The following is a 7,034-nucleotide window of genomic DNA, read 5'->3' as shown; positions in this document are numbered from 1 at the left end:
CAAACCCCAGTGCAGGCAGGGCCCTGCAGCCAATGGTAAGTGCTAATCCACTTTAAGCACAAGCAAGTCAGAGCTTGGGAGTCAGCGAGCCTCCAGGACCCAGAGAGAAAGGTCAGGACTGGTGATATTTATCATGTTAACACTGTTAGCGTGTGTTTGGCTCTGTCCAGCACAGGAAAAGAAATAAAAGACCTTAATTTTGGCTGCTGGAGTGGAGGAGAGCCAGGCTTCTGGGATCTGCCTGTAAGTTGTGCAGCTCCCTAACCCTTAGATTCCCTCTAGCCCTCTTCCAAAAAAAATAAATATATAAATAGAGGTACCAAAGAGACAAGAGGAGAGAGCAGGGTTCTGAGGCAGGAAATGGAGCAGAGAGAGCAGGGCAGGCAGAGAGTGGGGGAGGCAGCAGGCCCAGCACTCCACAGCCTGCTAGGTTAGCTCAGCCACGGCCTTTTTCTGTGATTTTGCAGTCACCAAGCTTAGGCCTCAGGCGCCGATGGAGAGATAATGCACCTTGTGCCAGGACCAGCAGCACAGTGTACCCTGCAAGGCTGGCAACTCTTTGCTTCTCCCAAAAAACACCTTTCCTTTGCATTCAGCAACCCAGATTTATTTGTCTGGGCTTTTCATCTTTCTGAGATCTAAAGTTACAAATTGGACAGACAGAGCTAGAGAAGGATTTCTCCTACATTTCCTCCCTTACAGGGCCCTCCACAAATGTCACTGCTCCTGCCTCACAGTTTTTGTCGAAACAAACAAAACACAAACTTTAGGATAATCCAAAAGGACCCTTGGCTACCCAAGTGGGGGCAGATCTGCTGTGGCTACCCTTCCTCCATCCCACCCCCACAAGTCATTTTCCAAGGCCAAAAAAAAAAAAAAAAGAGCTCTGAGGTGCCACCATGCTTGGTCTGGATGCTGGTTTTATGAGGTGTGCTAGTTTGTGAAAATTCTGTGATCTATACACTCTCAATCTGTACATTTTCCTGCATAGATACGGTATATATCAATAAGAAAAAAATAAGGATGAAAAAGCCATCATGCATGGTATCAAGCTTATTGGAGGAGACAGTGAGATAATTTTAGTTCAGCACGGCAAATGCTGTAATACAGAAATACATGATGTGTGCTATTAGCAATACAGAAAAGAAGGAACAAGTATCTCAGGCTCAGGGATGAGACAGGGTCATGGGGGCCTCCTGAAGGGACACTAGAGCCAAATAGGAGCTGAACCTCATCCTCAGAGGCTGAACAGACTGCTTGAAAAAGATGAGTGTGGCCTCAGGCTCATTGATAGAGAGAGGGATGAGATGTTAGAGGCAATCACCCCTGAGGGTCTTGTTTGGTCCTTGAAATAGGAAGAGGAGATTGGCCACAAAGATGAGAGTGGAAGTGAGAGAGGAGAAGTGAAGCATCTAAATGATATTCTAATCATTTAGAATAACTGGGAAATGAGAGCCAGAGCCCACCAAGGAGAAGTTCAAGGAAAACAAATTGACAGTTGGCATGGAGGTGTAAATCATGAATTTGGAGTGGAATCATTCTTACTGGCTGAGTGGTCTTTCTCAGGAACATAAACAGAAAATCCAGAGATGGGGTTTTAGTGGGCAGATGTGGCAAGAGCAGGAGAATTGGCACTGGAGAGGAGTGGCCTAAAAAACCCAGCCACGGTGTCCAGCCAGGAGCAGAGAACAATCATCAGACCCCACTGCCTCCTGGTTTTCCTCTCCCGGGTCTGATCACTCCTTAACCTTACTTCTGAGTTCCTCTTCTTCCACCCAACCCTTAAGGGTAGGTGATCTCTAGAGTCCCACTACTTTGGTCTACACAATTTCCTTATATTGACAACTGCCACTTTCTTTGATATTGCTGTATTTAAAAGCAAACTGTTCCACGCCTGATCTACCTCATCCATCTTCAACCCAGAATTCTTGGAGCACTAGATCCTTAGATCTACTCAATGGGTTTACATGCAACATGTTCCTCAACTCATTGTTTTTGTTGTTCTTTCTTTCTTTTCTTTTTTTTTTTTTAATTTTTTATTGGATTTTAGGGTTTGTTTTGTTTTTTTTTTTTTGAGACAGTGTTGCGCTCTTGTTGCCCAGGCTGGAGTACAATGGTGCTATCTCAGCTCACTGCAGCCTCCACCTCCCGGGTTCAAGTGATTCTCCTGCCTCAGCCTTCCGAGCAACTGGGATTAAAGGCCTGCACCATCACATCCATCTAATTTAGTATTTTTAATAGAGATGGGATTTCTCCATGTTGGTCAGGCTGGTCTCAAACTCCCAACCTCAGGTGATCTGCTGACCTCAGGTGATCTGTCCACCTTGGCCTCCCAAAGTGCTGGGATTACAGGCATGAGCCACTGCACCCGGCCTCAACTCATCATTCTCAAAGCTGAACTCATCATTTTCTTCCCCATCCTTTTCTGGTCTCAAACCCTTTCCCTCCTGCGTGTTCCTTTGGGCAGAATCACCATCCACTCAGCCACCCAAGGCAAATGCCTGAACTGCCTCATTCTTTCTCATTCTTGTCATCCAATCAGGCACCAAGGCTGTCAATTTGTCTTTTCAATAATTTTCCTATCTGGAGTTGCCCCTTCACCCCCACCATCGCCTCCTAAATTTGTGCCCTGCTCAGTTGCAAAAATCTTACTGGTCCCCTTGACTTTGGTCTCTTATCTCTTCTCCATCTTCCAGGCAGCTTCCTGGTGGTCTTCAGAAAAACCAAATGATTTAGTCACAATGCTTTTATTAATGCAGCTAAAAAACAAGGTTGTCCTATGTCAGGACAAACCATAATCTCCATCTAAGGGATTACTTTTCTCCCTCTTCTTTGTCTCTCCATGTTCCTTGTCTGCTTTCAAAATATTTATTTTCAAAATGCATTTTTTAAAATTAGACTTATATTCAGCTGGTACAGAAAATTCAAATAATATAGAAAAGTGTCAAATAGAAAGCAAAATGTTCCTTCTCCCTCCAGTCCCCAGTGCCACTCTCCAAATGCTACCACCACTAGTTTTGAATCCTTCCTGAAAAGTCTGAATATACTTGTATATCTCTTTTTTAATCCAACACAAATGAGATTATATTACCTTGCATATTGGTTTTTTCTGGCCAGACATATTTAGAAGAACTTTCCCTATCAGCATATATACTCCTACCTCATATTTCAGTGATTGCATATTTTTCCATTACATGGATGTGTTTATCCAGTCTCTTGCAGATGGATGTCTAACTGCTTTCCAGTTTTTTTGTTATTACAAGGTTGCAGTGAACATCCTTACACATGATTTTGGCATAATTTTTCCAGCACAGCCCTAGGGCAAATTCCTAGTGGTAGAATTGCTGAATCAATGAGTACCTGCACTCAAAATGTTGACAGACATTGCTAAATTGCTCTCTGGAAGACTGAATCTGTTTACATTCCCAGCAACAATGTATGAAGGTGTCTATTTCTCAATAATCTGGTAAATACCGGGCATTACAACTTTTATCTGTTTTCCATATGATGATAAATGGCAACTCACTCTGCTTTACATTTCTTTGACTATGAGCGAGGTCAAATATCTTTTTATATACTTACTGGCTATTTGTATTTTTTGTAATCTGTTCACATCCTCTGCCTGTATGGTGGTTACTTTATAAGTCCAGGTGTCTGAACCATTGTTTTTTCTAATTTTTTTTTTTTTTGAGACGGAGTCTCGCTCTGTAGCCCAGGCTGGAGTGCAGTGGCGCGATCTTGGCTCACTGCAACCTCTGCCTCTTGGGTTCAAGGGATTCTCCTGCCTCAGCCTCCTGGGTAGATGGGATTACAGGCCTGAACCATTGTCTATTGTCCCAGCAAAGTTAATAGGTGATCACAATCATGTTGCCTTAAAAAAAAAAGAAAGAAAAGTTAATAGGTGATAGAACCTCATGAATTTCACCTTTTCCCAAGTAGGAGCCTCAATCAATCAAAAAAGATTGAACAGCCTTAAAATGTTCAAGTAAGGGATCGCTCCTGGTGCTTTCTGTCCATTGGTGCTTGGCTGACTACCTGACTGCTCAAAACTATTGATTATCCAGAGCTTTCAAGTTGAAGTAGTCACTATCTTCTCCCTTCTCCCCTTTGGTGCATAACATCCATGAACAGGTGGCGTGCAAACTGGCCAGACCCAAAGCCACTTGTCTCTTTGGGAAACAACTGCAGCAGAACAAATCAATAAGCTTTGACCCAGTACTTCTACTCTGACCTATTATTCCACTTTGGGAAATCTTTTCTTAAAAAAGCATTCCAAGGCCCAGCACGTTGGGAGGCCGAGGCAGGTGGATCACTTGAGGTCAGGAATTCGAGATCTGCCTGGCCGACATGGTGAAACCCTGTCTCTATAAAAAAAAAATTGTTAAAAAAAAAAATAGGCTGGGCGCGGTGGCTCACGCCTGTAATCCCAGCACTTTGGGAGGCCGAGGTGGGTGATCACAAGGTCAAGAGATCGAGACCATCCTGGTCAATATGGTGAAACCCCGTCTCTACTAAAAATACAAAAAATTAGCTGGGTGCAGTGGCGCACGTCTGTAATCCCAGCTACTCAGGAGGCTGAGGCAGGAGAATTGCCTGGACCCAGGAGGCGGAGGTTGCTGTGAGCCGATCCGAGATCACGCTATTGCACTCCAGCCTGGGTAACAAGAGCGAAACTCCATCTCAAAAAATAAACAAACAAACAAACAAATAAATAAAGCATTCCAAATATAAAAAATAAACAAACTTATATGCACAAGAAGTTAATTTACAGTGTTAAGTAATGGAAAACTACACACAGCCTGTATGTCTAACACTCAGGAATTGCTCAGAAAATCCTTTGAATTTATTATCATGCAGTGCTTTATGATTATGAATATAAAGACAGAGTAAGGCCGGGTGTGGTGGCTCACGTCTATAATCCCAGCACTTTGGGAGGCCGAGGCTGGTGGATCACGAGGTCAAGAGATCGAGACCATCCTGGTCAACAAGGTGAAACCCCGTCTCTACTAAAAATACAAAAATTAGCTGGGCATGGTGGTGCGTGCCTGTAGTCCCAGCTACTCAGGAGGCTGAGGCAGGAGAATTGCTTGAACCCAGAAGGTGGAGGTTGCGGTGAGCCAAGATCATGCCATTGCACTCCAGTCTGGGTAACAACAGCGAAACTCTGTCTCAAAAAGAAAAAAAAAAAAGACAGAGTGATGACAGAAAAATTCTAATAAAACAATGACTTAACATTTGATAAAACTAATAAATTTACACTATTTGTATAGACATATATTTAAATTATACTTTTTAAAAACCCGAAAAGGATGTTAACAATAGTTTTGCTAAAGAGCTGGCAGTATAGATCTTTTTCTCTTATTTTTTCCAAACATAAAAAGACAATTTTTGTAATTGAGATAATTCTCACACCGTAAAACTCACCCTTTTGATGTGTATCAGTGATTTGTAGTATATTCATAGAGTTTTGTAACCATTATCACTATCTAATTCCAGAACATATTTATCTCCCCAAAAAGAAACTCCATACACATTAGCAGTTACTCTCCATTCCCTTCTTCCACCCGCCCTGGGCACCACAAATCTACCTTTTGATTCTATGGATTTGATTTTCCTATTCTGGACTTTTTTTTTTTTTGAGACAGTGTCTCACTCTGTCACTCAGGCTGGAGTGCCATGGGACAATCACAGCTCACTGCAGCCTTAACCTCCCAGGCTCAGGTGACCCTCCCACCTCAGCCTCCCAAGTAGCTGGGACTACAGGTGCATGCCACCACGTCTGGCTAATTTTTGTATTTTTTGTAGAGACAGGGTCTCACCATGTTTCCCAGGCTGGTCTCAAACTCCTGGGCTCAAGTGATCCTCCCATCTTGGCCTCCCAAATTTCTGAGATGACAAGATAAGCTATTGCACCCAGCCTGGACATTTCATATAAATTGAACTATACAATGTATTTTTTTTACAGTGTATGTTATTTGTCACTGATTTCTTTCACTTAGCATAATGCTTTCAAGATTCATCTATGTATTTTCTCAGGACACAAAAAAGAAAAGAAAAAAAAAATATTCATCTATGTTGGCCGGGCACAGTGGCTCATACCTGTAATCCCAGCACTTCGGGAGGCCGAGGTGGGTGGATCACTGGAGGTCAGGAGTTCAAGACCACCAGCCTGGCCAACATGGTGAAACCCCATCTCTATAAAAATACAAAAAATTAGCCAGGTGTGGTGGCAGGCACCTGTAATCCCAGCTACTTGGGAGGCTGAGGCAGGAGAATTGCTTGAACCCAGGAGGCAGAGTTTTACGGTGAGCCAAGATCATGTCACTGCATTCCAGCCTGGGCAAGAGAGCAAGACTCTGCCTCAAAAACAAACAAACAAAAAAAGATCCATCCATGTTATGGCAAGTGTCAGTACTTTATTCCTTTTTATGGCCAAATAATATTCCATTGTATGGAAATACCATATTATATTTATCCACTCATCAGTTGATAGACATTTGGTTGCTTCCACTTTTGACTACTACGAAAAAAGTTGCTATGAGCATTTATGTACAAGTTTTTGTGTAAACATGTGTGGCAGCTCTCTTGGGTATATATCTAGGAGTGGGCGTGTTGGGTCATATAGTAACTATGTTTAACTTTTTGAGAAACTACAGAACTGTTTTCCAAAGTGGCTGCACCAGATTATGTCCCCACCAGCAGGGCACATGTGTTCCAGTTCTCCACATCCTTGTTAGCACTTGTTGGATTCAGAATTTGTCAACATTTTCTCTCATTGTGTGGGTTGTCTTTTTGCTTTCTTGATAGTGTCCTTTAACACAGAAAAAGTTTTTAATTTTGATGATGTCCAATTTGTCTAATCTTCCTTTGGTTGATTGTGTTTTTGGTGTCATTTCTTTTTTATTATTATTGTTATTTTTTATTTTGAGACAGAGTCTCATTCTGTCACCCAGGCTGGAGTACAGTGGTGCAATCTCAACTCACTACAACCTCTGCCTCCCAGGTTCAAGTGACTCTCCAGCCTCAGCCTCCCA

Source organism: Callithrix jacchus, chromosome 14 (genome assembly GCF_049354715.1).
Source record: "Callithrix jacchus isolate 240 chromosome 14, calJac240_pri, whole genome shotgun sequence".
Lineage (NCBI taxonomy): Eukaryota > Metazoa > Chordata > Mammalia > Primates > Cebidae > Callithrix > Callithrix jacchus.
This window is presented reverse-complemented; position numbering follows the sequence as displayed.